This window comes from Labeo rohita, chromosome 8 (assembly GCF_022985175.1).
Source record: "Labeo rohita strain BAU-BD-2019 chromosome 8, IGBB_LRoh.1.0, whole genome shotgun sequence".
Lineage (NCBI taxonomy): Eukaryota > Metazoa > Chordata > Actinopteri > Cypriniformes > Cyprinidae > Labeo > Labeo rohita.
In genome coordinates this window covers 33,208,567-33,227,602 of record NC_066876.1, presented here as the reverse complement: position 1 = coordinate 33,227,602, position 19,036 = coordinate 33,208,567, and the positions used below count along the sequence as shown (strand labels likewise).

The 19,036-nt window shown below is 32.5% G+C and overlaps 1 long non-coding RNA gene across 1 annotated transcript; it reads left to right on the top strand.

Annotated features, from left to right (window-relative positions):
* Window positions 1-204: 204 nt before the first annotated feature.
* Window positions 205-18,172, top strand: LOC127169993 (uncharacterized). Its single transcript, XR_007828301.1, has 4 exons — window positions 205-366; window positions 13,025-13,080; window positions 13,354-13,542; window positions 18,062-18,172. It is a non-coding gene; the product is annotated as an uncharacterized LOC127169993 (long non-coding RNA).
* The last annotated feature ends 864 nt before the right edge of the window (window positions 18,173-19,036 follow it).

Below are 19,036 nucleotides of genomic sequence, written 5' to 3'. Positions count from 1 at the left end.
CACTTATGTTACACTTAAAAATATCCAAATGTCATAACGTCATCTGTAAATAAGTGTTATATTTCCTTACAAGAATTGAGATTTGCTTTGATATATCTTATGTATATTTATCTAATGCAATGACGTTTAGACATTTTTATGTGCGACTTAAGTGTCCACATGCTTTCAGGGACGCTGTATGTTTGTGTGTGTGTGTGTGTTTATTCCAGTTTTGTTGAGTGACGTGCTCAGGCTGTGAACAGCAGCACCTGTGTGTCACTGTGGGATAAATGAGCAGTGCTGTGATACTCTCTTGGATCCAATCTCTCCGCTGGGACCCGCAGGGCTGACGCAGTGACCCCTCTTAAACCACCAGCTTTCTGCCAGGTTTCTATGAGTCTTTACTTACTAATATTCTGGTGTGTATTTCACTTCATAAAGCTCAAGTTTTTCTTCTCCGTTACATCAGTCAGCTAAATGTGTGAGAACGAAAATATTGCAAGTCTTCCAGCAGTTTTCAACTAAATGTTTTCGTCAAGAGGCCGTGCATCACAGTGATTGCAGAAAATGTCCTTAAATGTGGTAAAATCACTGTCACTGTTGCACCTTGTGGCTTATTTCTTTCTTTATTTCAGCATTATTGAGAATATATATAGAATTTGTTTTTATTTTGTGTTGTTAATTTTTGTTTAAATTTTACTTACTAATTTTGTTTTATGTGTTTGCTATTTTATTACATATTTTTAGCTTTTATAGCTTTTTTAAGAAGCTAAAATAAAATTAAATGTTTTTTAATATGTTTATATAGTTTTTATTACATTTTATTTCAGTTTTAGTTATTTCAGTACATCAAGATAAACCAAATGAAAATGAGAAATGTTGCTTTGGCAACTAGCTTAAATAAAATAAGTTTTTTAATATAGATTGATTTTATTTTATTTTTTCATTCATTTGATTGATTTTGTTTGTTTTTTTATTAGCTAAATGTAATGAAACGTGTTTTGAAATATTTATTTATTTATTTTTTATATATATATATTTTTTTAATTTTTTTTTTAAGCTTTTTTTAATATAGAATTTATTTTATTTTTATTATTTTATTTTATTTTATTTTTGGCAAAAAAAGATAATAATAATAATAATAATAATAATAATAATATAGCATAGGGACTTTAAGTATGTTACAGTAGTTTTTATTATTATTATTAATTTATTAATAAATTACTTTTTGGTCACAGTTGTACATATTTTGGCTATTTAGATACCTAAAAAAATTTACGCTTTTTTATGTAGATTTTTTTTTATTATTATTATTATTATTTATTAATAATAATACAAATATAGCATAGAGACTTTAAGTACATTACAGTAGTTTTATTATTATTAATAATTAATTAATTACTTTTTGGTCATAGCTGTGCATATTTCGGCTAGATAGATAGATAGATAGATAGATAGATAGATTTTTTTATTTATTTATTTATGAAATAAATGAAATGAGACGCCGCTTTTGCAACTACCTAAAAAAATGTGTTTACGTTTTTTTTGGAATATAGAATTTTTTAATTTATTTTTATTATTTTTATTTTATAAGATAATAATAATAATAATAATAATAATATAGCATAGGGACTAAGTACGTTACAGTAGTTTTTTTTATTACTAATTAATTAATTCCTTTTTGGTCACAGTCACAGAATATTTTGGCTGTTTAATTTTTTTGAATGTGGCTTATCCAGTAAGAATTCATGCATTTATAAATTGCTTTAAATTGTAACTTTCTTACCAAATGCATATTTAACTTTCTTTCTAAATAAGCATTAACACGTCCCCGACACTGTAACTCTCGGCGCGTTTGATCCTCGTGAAGCTGCGAGCGCAGAATAACCTGTATCTGCATTTCAAACATCACGCCAGCCTCATTATCCCACAACTCGCCTGGAATTTGTTTGCGCTGTAACCGAGTCTTACAGGCGGCCGAGAGATTGTGGAAAGCAATCACTCCGTTGGGCTAATTTGCCAAAAGTCCGTCCATAACTAGATGAAGGAAGGTCTGGTTTAATCCGCTGTCAGAGAGTGTGACCCCCCTTAAAAACGCAGCCGGGATAAAAGTGCAAACAGGATTAGAGTGTAATCCCTACAGATTGTTTGTGTCTTTCTCTGCTCGTCTTTGCCAGCTTGTTGTGGTCTTGTCACACCCTTTAGAGTAAAAACAGATGGAGAGAGTGAAGGAGGACGAGAGAGAGAGACGGCAGAGGAGAGGAGAGCAAGAAAAAACACTGAGATGAAGCATGTGTGTGTGTGTGTGTGTATGTATATATATATATAAATGTGTGTGTGTGAGCCGTTCTGGCCTCTGCCAGTTAATGAGAGCCGCAATGAAGCGGATACATTCATGGACAACTGAAGGCTGCAATTAAGGACGGAGGTAGCTGCAGTCAGCCACTTTGGATCTTTTAAATGTAAATATGTCTGTCCCGCTCAAAGAGCTTTGCAAGTCGCTTTAAATTAAGGCTCTCTCTTCTTAATGAGTGAGCTGTGATACCAATAGTCTGTCTCTCCTCTCTTCACTCTACAGCCAGTTAGAGCCAACTTTAAAATTACGTCTTTGTTGGAAAGGGTGTTTTTGGACTGTTGTGAACGGTGAATACTGCAGCATGTCATAGTTGCATGCTTTCACACATCTGTCAGATTTCTGAAATGTGAAAGTTTGTCGACGTGAAATCGCAGATGTACTTTTTAATACGCATTTCTGAACATTTTAGCAGTGCATGTGCTAAGCAAAAAAATAAAAAAATATTTGCTTCACCTTTGAAACCACTTTCAGTTTTGGCAGATTTTGTCAGGAAGTCTCTAAATTTAACATTTAAAATGTACAGAGTTTAAATGTATACTTTTTTCACCATCCAATCAATGTTAGATTTTTTATTATTATTTTTTTTTTAATGATTCTACCTAAATTGAAAATGCATTATGTTACTGAAATAAAATGATTTGTGGAAACCTTTTTTTCTTTTCTTAGTGACGTTTACATTAGTCATTGTGTTTTGTTTAGTTTTTTTGTCAAATAATGCTTCTTTTTTTTTTTTAAGACAAAATGTCTTTTTGTGTCTACCTATATTATTAATTTGTTTGCTGTGGACCAAAACAAAATCTCTAATGTATTGTTAAGCAAACAAACAAACAAACAAACAATAAAAAAAATTTAGTGAGTAAATAAATAAATAAAATCTAAAAAAAAATAGCTGTGGACTAAAACAAAATCTTACCTGAATCTCAGCTAATCTATTGTTTAACAGACAAACAAACAATAAATAAAGAAGTGAGGAAATAAATAAATAAATAAATAAAATGAGACGTTACTTCTGCAGCTAGAAAAATTTTTGCTGTGGACCAAAACAAAGTCTTAGCTGAATCTCAGCTAATTTATTGTTAAAAAATAAAAAAGAAAGAACGAAAGAAAGAAACAATAAATAAATAAATAAAATGAGGCTTGCTTTTGCAACTAACTAAAAAAATATGTTTAAGCTTTTTTTCTTTGCATTTTATGTTTGGCAATTAAATTAAATTAAATTAAATTAAATTAAATTAAATTAAATTAAATTCAAGTTAAAAATAAAAGAGATCACTGAAATCATTTAAAAAAAATTATCCATTTAATTTTATAAGAAAAACTATTTTAATTTTTCAAAATTTCATACTTATTCATTTATTTTGCGATTTCTTTGTAATTGTTTCTTAAATTTACTAACAGTTTCTGAGTGAAAATTGTGTCTACATACTTTTTTTATACACAAATCCTAAAATGTCCTTGACAATAAAGTTATTATTATTGATACAGTGCTAATTTTGTGTCATTTACATACTATTATGGAATTTATAATTATTTTTATTTTATTTTTGTATTTTCAATGTTATATTTTAGTTCAAGTTTTAGTAACTGTGTTAAGTGCTTTTATCATTTAGTTAATTTTTAAAAAATATTTCTATTTAGCCTTTTTTTTTTTCATAGTTTTAGTCATTTTTGCACTTGTTTTGTTTCATACTTTTATTTTTTATATAAGCTTTTGTTAATTCATGAAAACAATTTGTAATATTTTGTAGTTTTATTTAACAATGAAATCACTCATTTTATATATTCTCATCTATTAATGTATTTCATATCAATATTACTGGAACTAGAAAATGTCAAGGCAAACATTGAATATTTGAAAGTGTGAAAGTTTATAATAGTTCTAAGGTTTCATGAAAGCCTTACTTTCAGAGAGACTGTTGCTAAGTGGTTGCTAGGCTGTGGATGCCAGTGTTCTCAATAGTTGCTAGGGTATCGCCAGGCAGCATACAGATGGATGGATAGTAAAAAAAAGACTGAGAAATGCTGCTTCTGGTGCAGGTTTTGTGCTCCGTAATGCTTGTGCAACGGCTCTGATCTGCATATAGTCTGTGTGCGACTGTCAGATGGTGATTACGATATAAAGCTTTGCTTAAAAGTATTTCTGTCCTTCTTCACTTATACATGTTGACTAAAGAGGCGCTATAAGGAGATCCTTTTTAACCTACTTTTGAAGAGGAACTGGAGTCCTTGAGTTCCGTTTGAAGTTTGTTTGCAGTAACAGCTGGAAAGAAGGTTGAAAACGGCTCAGAACTGCAAACGAGGAGTTGATTAGTCCGTGTGTACGTGTCACCATTAAACAAACACGTCTTCCTCGCGCAATGTTTCTTTGTTTATGAAAAAGAAAGGAAAACACAGCGTCGTGTTGTGTACGAGTTCATTGTTCTCGGCTTGCGTTGCAAGTGTAAGAGGAGCATTAATGAATAAACATGGAGGGTTAATGAAAGGAGCTCAAGGTTGGATGTTTCCTCTGCTGAGCAACCGATTTCCCACATAAAGTTTGCGTTAATGAGTATCAACGGGCTTCCTGATGTTTTTCTTGCTTTGTTTTTCTGTGTCGCTTCACACCAAAATCTGTAAGATTACAGCAAACAGAAGGCGATAATGGCACAGGGAAACGCGCATCCCACAAAAGCGATGAAAATATCACCAAATGTATTTTAGGATCGGTTTGTTTAATGTGCATCACGAAAAAATTAGAAATTAACATGCACAGACATTCAAAGGCATGAATGTGAGGGTTGCTGCAATACTGGTGTGTTTGAGTCTGTTCTCTGACTGATGTAAGCACAGCATGGCTCTTTGTAATACTGCCCTTGAGAATCCCACAGGAGTGAAGCTCCGGCCCTCTGCACATGTGTGTGTGTGTGTGTGTGTGTGTGTTGAAAGGAGAACAAGCAGAAAGAGACTTTAGGAGGCGTTTATTTACATCTGTCTTTGTCATCTCAATTCACGACCAAAAGAAAAAAGTAGGTCAAAACTAGAAGGATTTTGGACCCACTGCTGTCTTGGTACCGTGGTATAGTGATGGTAACACAATCATACTTCCATATACACCATGATACTAACATCTATGTAGCGCAGGACTGCTGTAAGGTACTTGCAACAATACTGTAATACCACAATGATATTCTTCGAAGTTCCCAATGCTAATGGAGTAAATATGGTAGTCATACCAATTTGTTACCAGTACTGTACAAAGATAATTTTATACATATTATATCTGCATGTGTATATATATATATACACATATATACACTACCAGTCCAAAGGTTTTGAACAGTAAGATTTTTATTGTTTTTTTAAAGAAGTCTCTTTGATCCAAAGCACAGCAAAAATTGTACAATTTTGAAATATTTTTACTATTTAAAATAACTGTTTTCTATTTGAATATATTTTAAAATGTAATTTATTCCTACAATTTCAGCATCATTACTTCTGTCTTCAGTGCCACATGATCCTTCAGAAACCATTTTAATATGCTGATTTGCTGTTCAAGAAACATTTCTGATTTTTATCAATATTGAAAACAGCTGAGTACGTTTTTTTCATTATTCTTTGATGAATAGAAAGATACAAAGATCTTATCTGAAGTAAAAAGCTTTTGTAATATATTTTGTAATATGACAATATACACTATACACTCTAAAAACTGCTGGGTTAAATATAATATTTATTTAGTTAAATAGAATATTTAACCCAGCCTTCTGGGTAGTAACCAAACCGCTGGGTCAAAACAACCCAGTCGCTGGGTATGTCCATATTTTAGCCAGCGCTGGGTTGTATTAACCCAGCAGTTTTTAGAGTGTACCATTCAAAAGCTTGGAGTCAGTATATTTGATCTTTTTTCTGTTTTTTTTTTTTTTTTTTTTTTTTTTTTTTTTGTTTTGAGTAAGAAATGATAGAAATTTCATCAATTGATCAAATGTGATGATTGTTTGTGATAAATGCTGTTCTTCTGGACTTTCTATTCATCAAAGAAGCCTTAAAAAAAAATTCTTATTTGCTGTACAAATAAACTATTATTATTATTATGTTGAAAACAGCTGAGTAATATTATAATGATTCCTGAACGATCATGTGACTGGAGTAAAGATGATAAAAAAAAATCAGCTTTGAAATCACTGGAATAAATTACATTTTTAAATATATTTAAATAGAAAACAGTTATTTTAAAATGTTTTTCAAAATACTGTTTTTGCTGTACTTTGGATCAAATAAATGCAAGCTTGGTGAGCAGAAGAAAATTCTTTAAAAAGCTTACCAAGGCTGCATTTATTTGATCCAAAATACAGCAAAAACCGTAATATTGTAAAGTATATTTTTGCTATTTAAAATAACTGTTTCTATTCAAATGTGACCCTGGACCACAAAACCAGTCATAAGGGTCATTTTTTGAAACTGAGATTTATACATTATGTGAAAGCTGAATAAATAATACAACTATTTGAAAATCTGGAATCTGAGGGTTCAAAATAGTGAGAAAATTGCCTTTAAAGTTGTCCAAATGAAGTTCTTAACAATGCACATCACTAATCAAAAATTAAGTTTTGATATATTTACGGTAGGAAATTTACAAAATATTTTCATGGAACATGATCTTTACTTAATATCCTAGTGATTTTTGGCATAAAAGAAAAATCGATCATTTTGACACATACAATGTATTTTTGGCTATTGCTACAAATATACCCGTGCTGCTTAAGAGTGGTTTTGTGGTCCAGGGTAATTAAAATGTGCTGCAAAGCTGAATTTTCAGCATCATTACTCCAGTCATCAGTGTCACATGATCCTTCAGAAATCATTCTAATATGCTGATTTGCATATTAGAAACATTTCTGATTATTATCAATGTTGAAAAAACAGTACACTACGATTTTTTTTTACAAACAGTACAATTAAAGATTTTTTGATGAACAGAAAATTCAGTCAAACAAGCTGAAAATATAAAGCTTTTGTAACATTATAAATATCTTTACTGCCACTTTCCAATTGAATACATCCATGCTAAATAAAAGTATTAATTTCTTATTGTCTTTCCAAAAACAGAAAAAAAAAAATCTATTGAATGTTGTGTATAAAGTTACAGAAGCTTTCTATTTCTGCTGTTAGGTTCTCTTTTTTTAAATCTATGATTCATTGTTTTCCTCCAGAACTCTGATCTGTTCTTTGGTTCTGAAAGCATTCCAGTCCACAGGTGGCTGGAGCTCCACGTTCTGAGCAGGTCACAGAATCCAAAACCCCCAAATAAAGTGGGAAGATTAACCTTCCTTCAGCTGGGGCCACCCTAATGCTAACAGACAGCTAGCAGTTGTCGGCTCTTGTCGGGTCAGTCAGCGGGCTTGAGCAGTGACCCTGTGCTGTTGGGTCTCTGTGTGTGTGTGTGTGTGTGTGTGTGTGTGTGTCTGGCACACACACCATGGCTAGCCTGACCCCTAAAGGCCAGGGTGACTCCTGGGCATTTCTGTGCCATGATGGTCTGTTTGTGTGCAGTGCAGTTCTGGCATGTAATCTGGATGATGTAATCAGATTCCAAAAAGTAACTACTTGTAATTAGATGATATTACAATTCAAAATACTCTTAATCTGACTGTATTTTATGGATTATATGTTCTCCCTAAGTCTTCAGTTTTTTGGGGGTTTTTTTATTAATATGTTACAAGATTATCCTGTATTAAATTTATTTAAATGAATTTAGGTCGAAAGTAATCTAAAAGTAATCCAAAAGCAGTCAGTGTAATGTAATGGATTATGTTACTGACTACAATTTCTATCATGTAATTTGGAATCAGTAACTGACTACAGTTAAGTAAGTAAGTAATCTACCCAGCAGCGGTGGGGCGGTTTAGTACGGATGGTTTGGAGGAATGCTGAGGGTCTGACGGCCAGTGGAGCGAGGAGGGCTATCAGAGAGCAGTGAGGAACGGTTTTATCCCCAGTGGGGGTTACAGGGTTTCTGGCCACATCACATGGTCTATTTAGCACCCCAGTGAGGGACAGGAACGTTTACCCCTTACTGGCCCTCTACAGCCCTGCCCGAGGGTCTCAGCCGAAATAACCCAAGTGATTATATGAATTATGTTGTTGTTGATGCCGTTTTTGTGAAATGTTTGAATCTGTAGGGATCATTTTAGGAGCAGAAATATGTTTATGGATGAATACCACTTTATTTGACCCACAAAGTGATATTATGAATTTAGTATCCATACTTCTGTACTTTTACAGCAGTAAATGGGGTGAAAAGATCACAAATACACTAAGTCCATGCAAAGCATTAAAAAGCAGGTGAGGATGGGTGTAATGTGCCATCTGCAAGTGATCTAAAGCTGGTTTGGGCAAACACAAAGCAAATTACAGCAGTCTAACCTTGATGTTATGAAAGCATTAATAACAGTTTCGAGGTCGCTGTGTGAAATGCTACACTTAAATCAAGCGAAATTAAAACACAGCAAGAACCAGAGTCAAGAGTGAGTACAATATCATTGCTAGCCATCAACAAAGTAGATTCAGGAACCCAGGCTCATGAAAATATATGCCTGCAACACCGTAATTACATACCTTACTGGATGTTTCGTGGAAGTTTCGAAGTGAAATGTTCAGAGAGTGGCGCTAAAACACGTTCAATAAGTGACCATGGCACGTTTTTATTACGTTGGGATTGCTGTGTTTTAGTAAACTGTTTGGGAGTGTCGCTAAGGGTTAATGCTCTATTGTGTCGGAAATATCCAACACCAAACAAATATCCAATATCCAAATATCCTACACCAAACACAACCCTAAACCTATAGTGTTAACAAATGCAAAAGTAATATAAAAACGCATTTGTTAATGCAGCCGTGCTATTTTAAGCTGTTTTGTCGAAACAGTTTCACAGGGTTCGTACCGGAGCTCTACATCACTCAAGTGCAACGGTGTATCGAGTGGTAAGCTACCGAGCAAACCTAATGAATTAGAAAACGCATGCATATGAAGCTGTATATGTGATGACAATATTCAGAAGTATCAGTTTTCAAATCACGCAGGATGTTACAATTGTTTCAAAGCCATAATATAATATTCTGTATGTAACTGTGTGCAAATTAGGCTTTAATAATCAAAACTCAGTGTGTAAATCATACTGAAATGGAATAAGAGGTTTACTGCCTCTAGTGTTCATTTCAACTGGAAACTGTGATTCGTACATATAGGTACGCTTTTTCAGTATATAGAGGCACGTATTTCCAATGAGCCTATGTTGAAAAATCATGTCCATCCAGCATTTCATGTCGTGCAGACAATCAAACAAACTATTTTTAACAAGAAGATTGAATGTCATTTGTACAGAAACCTAGAGGAAGCATATCTAAAACAAAAAGAAAAGGACCCAAAACAGAACCCTGTGGAACACCATATAAGATTTAAGCACAAGATGAGAAAAACTTTCCTGACGTTAACAGAAGTTGAAACAGGCAAACCACTCTAGCACCGGCCATTGAAATCCAGCTACCTGATTGAGCTTTGTAAGAGGATATCGTGATCCACTGTGTCAAATGTTGCACCTAAATCTAACGAGATTAAAAGACAGCAAGAACCAGAGTGAGTTAAATGTCATTGCAAACTTTCAACTAAGTAAATTTAGTACTGTGTCTTTCCCTTATAAACCAAACTATGCAGTTACTAATGTGTTCTGGGTTATTATAGGCTGTTGCTTTGCAGTTGCTATGCTTTCTAGGTGTTTTCTTCTTGTGTAAATCATCCCACCCGACTCAAGTCTTTGTGATTGTGAATGAAGCTTTGTGATTTGCACTATGAGCACTAGTATTTGTGATGCTCAGACCAAATTAACTACTTTGTCGTCCGTGTTTTGAAAAAATTAGGTCAACTCCTTTTAAAAAAAAAAAGAAAAGAAAAGAACTCTGCAGGCCCAGAACAATATTGTCCATATTTGCGCACTGCTTTTAGCGACGTCTTGTCCTGCACTTACGAGCATCCGTCTGAATCCGTAACGCACAATAGCACTCATGAGCGAGCGCCCGACAAACAATACTGATGCTTCTTTCAGGTTTGTTTGTTTTTGGGTTTTTTGGTTTTTATCATTCCACCTCTTTCTCCTGCGCTCATGTTTTTGCTGTCTCCGTCATTACGCCGAGAAAGCGGAGCTCGCTTTTTTTCCGCAGCGCTCTGAAGTCTCGAGTCCCATCAGACCTGCTTCAGATTAAAGAGCGGACCGGAAAGTGCTTCCTCTTTGGCAAAGAGCAAAAGCCCATCAATACAATGGAGCAGCTCTCAAGGTCTTTCTCTGCCTCTCTCTTACAAATATAATACCACATTCCCGTCGATATTATTGAGATGCGGTGCGTAAACGCAGCCCCTCTCTCCCATTTCTTTTAACCTGTTAATGTGTATTGATTCGGGCCCACCATGCAGGAGCGAATGCTGTAGGGCTCTTCTGTTCGACTGGCGAAAGCTGACTCTTCAAGCTTTCAAGAGCCAGAGTTTCTCTTCTTTTATCAAAGCTGGCAGCGTCTGCCATGGGGGGCTTTTTCCGGGGTGGTGTTTATTTTTTTATTTTTTTATTTTTTTTTTACTAACCAATGTGTTACAATAAAAGATATGAATAATGATTTCCACAGGAGCAGAGTCAAAAGGGAAGGTTTCTAGGAGTACTTAGCCGTCCACGCATTGACTCTGCATCGATTTGTTAATGCACCGTATTCATGTTTCTGCTGTTTATTTTGTCCGACATTTCTGTCACATCCTTAGCTGATTCTCCCTGTTGTTGTGACAATCCAGTGGTAATGGAAAAATCTTATAAAAAAGGGATTTGTCATAAAGAAGTAGAAAGACTTTCAACACAATCAATGCTAAAAAAATGCTATGAAGACATCTTGAGTGCATTTATTCACAAATAGCTACAGGTAGGGTCCAAAATTATCCAACCAGTTAACCAGTCATTAAAACTTTTTATTATTATTATTATTATTATTATTATTATAGAGTACATTTCTAAAATATTTCACACTTGTCAGTGCATAATAGACATCCTGTTTTTGTTAGTTTGTTTAAAATAGTGTAAAATGTGTATTTAAATGTATTTTCATTATTTAGTTTGTTTTTATTTTTAGGGTTTTTTTTTTATAGTTTTCTTTTATTTTTGAGTATATATAGATTTTTTGAATATATAGAAATTGTATTTATTTTTTCCAATTTCATTTTTGTATATTTCTTTATCAGTACAATTTTGTATATATTTGTACCATTTATCCATCATAAAATTGTTATACTCTATATTGTTTTTTTATTTCAATTTTTCATTTTGTATATTTCTTCCATTACCAATCATTTTTTTGTATTTTTTGCCATTTATCTGTTATATATTATTATTTTGGTAAATATATTATTATTCTATTATACATATTATATTGCTATTTTTTTCCAATTAATTATTTTGTGTATTTCTGATGATTATCAGTCCAAGTTTGTATATATTTTTGCCATTTGTCATCATAAAATTGTTACACGGTATATTGTTGTTGTTGTTTTCAATTTCAGTTTTTAATTTTGTATATTTCTTCTATTACCAATCAATTTTTTGTATATTATTTGCCATTTATCTGTTATATATATATATATATATTATTATAATTATTCTGATATAAATATTATTATATTTGTATTTTTTCAAAATTATTTTTAACATTTCTGACATTTATCAGTATATAATTTTGCCATTTAGCATCATAAAAGTATTTTTTTTTTTCCTAATTTCAGTTTTTAATTTTGCATATTTCTGCCATTCTATTAAATTTTGTATATATTTCTATCATTTATCCATAATAAAATTGTTATATATTGTTATTTTTTCGAGTTTCTGTTTTTAATTTAGCATATTTCTGCCATTTATCATCATAAAACTGTCACACTGTATATTGTATTTTTTTTATTTCAGTTTTTAATTTTGTATATTTCTTTCATTACTAATTATCAAATTTTTGTATTCTTTTTTTTTATTTTTTGTATTTAATTTTTGCCATTTATCTGTTATATATGTGTGTGTTATACATGTTATTATATTGGTATTTTTTCCAAATGTATTTTTTAAATAGTGTATTTTTGAGATTTATCAAAGTTTATATATGTTTTTGCCATTTAACATCGTAAAATTGTCATATATATTTTTTCCCAATTTCAGTTAATTTTGCGTATATCTGCCATTCATCAATCAAATTTTGTATACATTTCTGCCATTTATGTGTCATAATTAAATTGTTACACTGTATATTGTGTTTTTTTTTTCAGCTTCAGTTTTTAATTTTGTATATTGCTTTCATTTACCAACCAATTTTTTTATAGATTTTTTTTTTTCCATTTATTTGTTATATATACTTATTTTTTCCTATTTTGTTTTTAAATCTGCAATTTGTCAGTCCAAGTTTGTATATATTTCTACCATTTATCCATCATAAACATGCTTGATGTAAGTCATTTGTCACTTTTAGGTCTATTTAATTTCAGTTTAAAACATTTATTATGGTAAGTTTGCTGGCAAGATCCAATTTTAAACACATTTGACACTTGATAAGTGTTCACTTGTGATTCTGTGCACGGTAATAATCAATAATACAGCCTTAGCACAACGATTTATTACTTTGTGTTTTGTCCTTTTTTACACAGAAAGCATTTTCCTGTGAGTCCAGCCATCTTGAAACTGGTGTCTGGTGACCGTGCAGGTAAGTGACCAGGTAAAGTTATTCATTTAGGTCATTCATGTATTATAACTCTTAGTTTGGCATCAATTTGGCACAAAATGTCCTCTGCTGTGAATGTTCTGCAGCAAACTATGAATGTGATCTCCAGCATATGCTCGTGGTTTACTGGCCTGACATGGTGCTAAAGGAGGAACACACGCTTTTCTCTGTAGTGGACTTCCTGTAGCGTGTGCTCCTCTTATCCATAGCAGCACTATCTGAGATTCCTGTCTTATATCCTGTTGGACATGAAAGGCAGCGGGACGAGACGGCCGAGCTCCCAGAGACGAGAGAAATCCCATGAGTCTTGTGGGCAGATGGAACGAGAGCGCCTTGAAGGACGGGAATGTCGCCGGCAAGAAAAGAGATCATTCTCTCCAGATGAAACGAACGTGTGAGGATGAGAGAGATCTTTGTGATCTGCACACGTGCGACAGGCTCAAAGTAAATGCACAAACACGTCCAGTAGTGATTCCAAAGTGTTGGTGGTGAAGAACATGAAAAATGATGGTGGTTATATTTTATCATATAATTTAGCATATGCAAAAAACAACAAATCCAAAATTTTAAATAAAGCAAATATTTTTAATAAAGCAACGTTTTTGAAAAAAGTCTGCTCAGTAAGGCTACATTTATTTGGTTAAAAATATAGTAAAAGAAAAAAATTATAATATTGTAAAATGTTATTACAATTTAAAAGAGCTGTTTTCTATGAATATATCTTAAAATGTAATTTATTCTTGTGATGCAACGCTGAATTTTCAGCAGCCATTCCCATACAGCAAAAAAATATATGTTCAAATGTATTTTTAAATACATTTTTAAAAATACCAGCAAAGGCCAAAAAATATATTTGATAAAATGTGTTTCCAAATATATTTATGTAAATATGTGTTTTGTTTGTTTGTTTTGGTTTTTTGTTTTTTTTTTTTTTTTGTTTTGTTTTGGGTTTTTTTTGTATATTTTTTAAAATATACTATATATAATATTTGTAATATTTTAAAAATATACATATAGGCTACATGATCCTTCAGAAATCATTCTAATATGCAGATTTTCTGCTCAAGAAACACTTATGATTATGTTGAAAACAGTTGTACTGGCTTGATACTTTTTTTTTTTTTGGTGTGAAAACCAATAGGTAGAATAATAGAAAGTTTTTTTAAAACAGCATTTATTGGCAACAGAAATCTTTTGCAACATTATAAATGTCTTTGCTGTAACTTTTGATCAATTTAAAGCCAAGTCTGTGTGATATTCTGCTCTGTAGATATGGCTGTGTGTAGCAGTTTTATCACTCATTTTATCGCCTGCCAGGTGAAAATCAGCCTTGCTGATATTTCGATCTATCACTTGCACTAAAGTGCGAAGTGTAAGTTAGAGAACGCGTCTGTTTTACCGCTGATTGTGCGATCTCCCTGTGTGATGTACATTTACCGACTCAGGAAAAACATTGGAAAAAAGGTGCATCTATCTGCATCTTTGCAAAACTTCAAAACCGTACCTACAGTTCACTGCAGATTGAAATGAACTATAGTGTCAGTAAAAGCACCAGCTACTTGTATTCCTCCTGTTCACACAAGTGACGATTACGGGGCAGATTATCAATTAGTAAAGGCTTGTTTTTAAACAGTTCCCTACACAATACTATATGAGCCTCAAAACATTTTTGCCAAAGTGCATGATTTGTAAATGAATACATTTTGATGCTCCATATGTATGACTTTTCTAATGTAGTAAACTTGCTCGGTAACACACCTGATACACTAATGGCATTTGCGATGCAAAGTGTTCGAGTATAAGTCCTGTGAAACACAATTCACAACACTCAATAAAAGAGCTCATAGACTTGTAGAAACAAGCTCTAATTGGCTTTCATGCTTCAGCAAATATGTTTTTATCTCACATCTCGACTTCCAAATTTCATGTTTAGTTAAATGCATTATGTGTCGTTTCTTTGTAATAATTTGTTACATTTACTAGCAATTCCTGAGTGAAAATTATTTCAAAGTAAGTCTTACAAGGAAATTATATTTCTAAGTTGTAACTAAAACAGATATAACTAAAACGGAATGTTTTACAGGAAAACAATATGTATTATTTTGAAATTTACTAGCAATTTCTGAGTGAAAATAGTTTGAAAGTATATCCTATTCTAAAAAAAAAAAAATAATAAATCCTAAATTGTAAATAAAGCAAAGATAGAGTATATTTTACAAGAAACTAATATTTCAGTCTTTCTACTTTTTAGTTCAGTGTGTTACTTGCAATTTCTTTGTAATTATTTGTGGATTTTACTAGCAGTTTCTGAGTAATAAAAAAATGTTTCAAAGTAAATCCTATACTCTAAAAAAAAAAAAAAAAATTGAAAACTAGCAATTTCTGAGTGAAAATAGTTTGAAAGTAAATCCTATTCTATACAAAAAATCTAAATAAATAAAGCAATAATTATATTTTACAAGTATATTTTGCAAGAAACCAATATTTCAGTCTTTCAGCTTTTTACTTCAGTGCGTTACTTGGCATTTTTATATAATTATTTGTAAATTTTACAAGGAGTTTCTGAGTAAAAATAGTTTGAAAGTAATTCCTATTCTATTAAAAAAAAAATCTAAAATGTAAATAAAGCACAAAATTGTTAAGAGTATATTTTACAAGAAACTAATATTCCAGTCTGGCTTCTTTTTAGTTCAATGCATTACTTGCCATTTCTTAATAATTATTTGTGAATTTTACTAGCAGTTTCTAAGGGACAATTGTTTCAAAGTAAATCCTACACTCTAATTTTTTTTTTTTTTCCCAAATTGTGTACATATTTTAAATTATGTATATATAGTGGACTATGTTTTTACATAAAAATACTAAAGTCTTTCTAATTCCAAATTTAATGTTCAATTTAATGTGTTACTTGCTATTTCTTTGTAATTATGTATGTATTAACATATTTTGAGTGATAATTGTTAAACTAAATTATATATAGTATTCTATATAGAATATTTTACAGGAAACAAATATTTCAGTCTTTCTACTTTAAATTTCATGTTTAGTTTAATGTGTTACTTGCCATTTCTTTGTAATTATTTGTGAAATTTACTAGCAATTCCTGAGGTTTTTGTTTTGTTTTGTTTTTTAAAAATTGTAATAAAAGTGGCTTTGGATAAAAGCAGTAAATGTAATAAGTGTAAATAAAACAGATTATTGGAGTATGTTTTACTTTTTCTTTTAAATTCCTGTTACTTGCGATTTCTTTGGAATTAATTGTGAATTTTATCAGCAATTTCTGAGGGAAACTGATTAAAAGTAAAGTTTTTTCAGTGTAGTGTCAGTGCAAAACATGCAAAAAACAACGTAACTCTGCAGAATGTCTCCACGGGCACAATTCATTTACATTTACATCCATGCATTTGGCAGACGCTTTTATCCAAAGCAACTTATATTACATTCAAGGTCTACATTTGATCAGTTCATGCATTCTTGGGAATCGAACTTATGACCAGTGTTGGGGAAAGTTACTTTTAAAAGTAATGCATTACAATTTTGCATTACTCCCTGAAAAAGTAACTAATTACGTTACTTAGTTACTTTTTATGGAAAGTAATGTGTTACATTACTTTTGCATTACTTGAAATCTGGGCAGGGCTTGCGTCTTTGTTTTTAATATAAAACAATTCTAATGTAAAAGCCCTTTTACACCAAAAGTGAAATGAATTCACCTCAGGCTGAAAGAAAAGTACATTTATGCAGGAGATCACTCTTCAGCTATAAAAAGAATGAAGCACAAATGTTAGTTTTTCTAAAGTAATTTTTGCTTATTAGCAGTGTTGGGGGTAACACATTACAAGTAACGCAAGTTACGTAATAATATTACTTTTTTTAAGTAACTAGTAAAGTAATCCATTACTTTTGAATTTCTAAGAAAATATCTGAGTTGCTTTTTTCCCCATTTATTGATTGACAAGTCTCCCGTCAGGAAATTGTAAGTAAACATGATGTTATAGTATTCTAGACTAAATGTGAACATGCATTAATTCATCTCACTCACAAAAAACAGATTCAGTATTCCTCAAAATAAATAAAAACAGTGAAATGCAAACTCAGAATATGATGCAACCATGCAAAAATTGATGCAATTCAACCATACTAATAAGCAAAAATTACTTTAGATAAACTAACATATGTGCTTCATTTTTGTTTATAGCTGAAGAGTGATCTCCTGCATAAATGTACTTTTCTTTCAGCCTGAGGTGAATTCATTTCACTTTTGGTGTAAAAGGGCTTTTACATTAGAATTGTTTTATATTAAAAACAAAGAAGCAAGCCCTGCCCAGATTTATAAAGCAACGCAAAAGTAACATAATGCATTACTTTCCATAAAAGTAACTAAGTAACGTAATTAGTTACTTTTTCAGGGAGTAACGCAAAATTGTAATGCATTACTTTTAAAAGTAACTTTCCCCAACACTGCTTATTAGTATGGTTGAATTGCGTCATCGAAGGTCAGCAGCAAAGACACTTGTTAATAAAATGTGATTAAATACATAAAAGATATTTGTTCTACAGATAGATATTTTAATTATTGCAGGGTTGCATCATATTTTGAGTTTGCATTACTCTGTTTTTATTCATTTTGAGGAATACTGAATCTGTTTTTGTGAGTGAGATGAATTAATGCATGTTCACATTTAGTCTAGAATACAGTAACATCATGTTTACTCACAATTTCCAGACAGGAGACTTGTCAATCAATAAATGGGGGAAAAAGTAACTCAGATATTTTCTTAGAAATTCAAAAGTAATGCATTACTTTACTAGTTACTTTAAAAAATAGTATTATTATGTAACTCGCGTTACCCCCAGCACTGCTTATGACCTGAGCCACGTTTTCCCAATGAGCCCGGGTTTGTGTTTACTGGTTAAGCTGCATTATTATGGTCAATAATCAATGTTATTCTCTTTCGAACAGGTCTGGAGCAGGATGCAGGAAATGAAGAGGCTGGAGAGGCCGAGCAACATCACTGACCATGTAATTATCCACTCATGTCCCTCGGATGGCAGGCGCGACGGCTCCCTGACATCTCCTCACCCGCCTTCACCTGTCACTCAACTCATGTTTCTGGCAGCCCTCGGCTGACCCGTCTCGCCCCTCCGCCCCCCGTGACATCCACCCCCTTCCACTGTCACCTTTCCCACCTTCCCTGTCACCCGTACGTGTCGACCAGTCTCATTTTCGAGTGAGAGGGCCACCCGTGGACGCGACATCTCTCTGTCTGCACGTCTCATTAGAAACAGCTTGGCTGTGGGGCTGACAGCACTAATCGAGCGAGCGCGACAGGAACCGGCCAATCTTAGAGACTGTCTCTCTCTCCTGGCCGAGATCTGCCCTGCTCGTGAACCGCCCGAACCGCTGGCCACGGGAGAAAAACCTCTGTCCGCAGTCTAAGTGCAGTTAATGGGATTATTTTTGCAATGTGAATGTGCATCAGTGCGGGCTGAAAGGGCCGTTTGAAAGGAAGGATTCTGCCAAAAATGAACACTGGGTCATTATTTACTCGGCTCCGCGAGGTCCGAACCTGTGTGCATTTTGGATGAATCTTCATGTAGCTCATGCAACAACAATATCAAGCTACATAAACAGTTTTTTGAAGGATTACCACAATTATACCATGGTATTTACATAGTACTCCAAGGTAGCTACTTTTTCAAAGTATACCATGGTATTATCATGTCTAAAAACCACAAGCTGATGTTTTAACTGATGCATATCTACATGGTTAGGAAAAGTGTACAAGGGTTTGTTTAAACCAAAGGCTTTGTTTATTTGTTTAAAATATTATTTTTTTGTTTGTAAACTTAACATTATTATTACTACCACACTGTTATGACTTTGTCAGAATCGTGGTACATTTTATACTTATTTTTAATATTTTAATCTATTATT